A 1,739-nucleotide genomic window follows, 5' to 3' on the forward strand; every position below is an offset into this window, starting at 1 on the left:
TGGTTAAACTAAAACTGAAATATTGATTAGCAAAGATGGGTTGATAAAAAAAATTAATAGGTTTGATATAAGGAAGAAGAAAATGAAAACTTAGGGGGTGATTGATAGTTGCTGTAGGTGCCGTACACAACCATATTTATTTCTACAGCACCAAATTCAGAGCAATCAAGCTTTAAATTTTTTTTTTGAAACCACAGCTCTTGAAATAACCCACAGCTGTACAATTGCTCTGCAGAGCCAAATATCCAAAGCAATTTTTTAGTATTTTCCATAAAATTTTACAGCAATAAAATTTAAAGCCACCTAGAAAAGATGGGTTGATAAAAAAATTAATAGGTTTGATATAAGGAAGAAGAAAATGAAAACTTAGAGATGATTTATAATTTTCTTAAAAAATGATAATGAGGTGTCCAATTTATACAGTACTTAATAATGAAGATGTTCCAAGCGATGTACACTTCTCTATTGAATTCTCCCTCAAGAGCATGAATGCATTCTCTAGGAAGTGAAGCCCAGATTTCGACTTGCTTTCTCTGCTCCTTCCCATCGACTTCCTCTCTCTGCTCCTTCCAATCAAACTTGGACACAAGCCTCATGTTATCCCTAAACAGTTTATCAATCTTCTTCCGAGGTAGCTTCTAACGCAGGTCACCAAACTTGATCTAAGTATTGCAGGATGAGATAGGGAGGTTAGCCAAAAACTCAAGCCTATCTTCTTGAAACTCCACAGGGCTGTAAATGTTTTTCCTACCATCAAAAGCAGGGACAGCACCAGATAAACTACTATGCTCAGTCTCCACGAGTTTTTGTTTGATCATCCCAGCGATTTCCTTTGAAGGGCTTGTGGAGAGATCTCAACGTTGTAATGGTAAATCTTCTGTGCAGGATCAAACTTGACAAGAATATGGTTGGCGAGAAGATATATAACAGAGCCTTGTTGACCACCAGACTCAGCTCTTTTAGCAACCACTAATGCTGTTTATGCTTCTGATGTTGTGGAGCCATTCACTATTGTGTCTGCATCTGCTATTGTTGATGCTTTCTCTCCACAATAGGCCTACTCCACAACTGTTTTTGACTGAAACACAAAAGATGCAACTAAATTAGTACTTTAGAGAGTATTTAAGCACACAGAGAGTTTCTTTCTAGGCAAAAAGTTTCAGACATTAACACATTAAATAACACTATTGTAGTACAAATTGGAAAACCATATAGACATTTACGCAGCAGTGTGGGAAATCACACCAAGAACGACAAAAGAGGAAAGAGATAGCCTTGAAAGCTCGTCCTCATCCACACCATCAAGCTGCAATCACATACGAAAGGTATATAGTCATGCACTTTCACCTAATGAGTAAGAGGTGAGTAAATAGTCTTGACCTTTATGGTTTTGATACCATAGTCCGAATAGTGTAATTTTCTGTCAGATACATCTCAATAGTTTGTCGGTGCCGGCTAAGATATGGGTCCTGATCCACATGAGGTCGTTAGATAGAAGACAAAAACCTAACATAAGAGTTACTCACATATATTTATATAGATTATACACCGTCTTGCTGCAGATCTAAATGACGCATTGAATGGGATTAAACACGGTGTCACAGCTCGGACCGTTTCAGATGGCGATAAGGAGCCCAGACGTCGCCGTCCCACGAGAAGATGAGAAGATCTTCAACTCTTCGATCAAACAAAATTAGGGTTGGAGAGCGGACTCCATCTACCCGGGCCGGACACAGCTT

General features: G+C 38.6%; 1 long non-coding RNA gene across 3 annotated transcripts; it reads right to left on the reverse strand.

Annotated features, from left to right (window-relative positions):
- Positions 1 to 373: 373 nt before the first annotated feature.
- On the reverse strand, positions 374 to 1,739 carry LOC106344940. Of its 3 annotated transcripts, none has more exons than XR_001270205.1 (4): positions 1,527 to 1,739; positions 1,381 to 1,469; positions 1,246 to 1,306; positions 374 to 1,078 (listed from the first exon to the last, which is right to left on the reverse strand). It is a non-coding gene; the product is annotated as an uncharacterized LOC106344940 (long non-coding RNA). The 3 variants fall into 3 exon arrangements; XR_001270206.1 differs by having other exon boundaries at positions 1,224 to 1,306; XR_001270204.1 differs by having other exon boundaries at positions 1,246 to 1,469.

The sequence above is a fragment of the Brassica oleracea genome, chromosome C1 (genome assembly GCF_000695525.1).
Source record: "Brassica oleracea var. oleracea cultivar TO1000 chromosome C1, BOL, whole genome shotgun sequence".
NCBI classification, from domain to species: Eukaryota; Viridiplantae; Streptophyta; class Magnoliopsida; order Brassicales; family Brassicaceae; genus Brassica; species Brassica oleracea.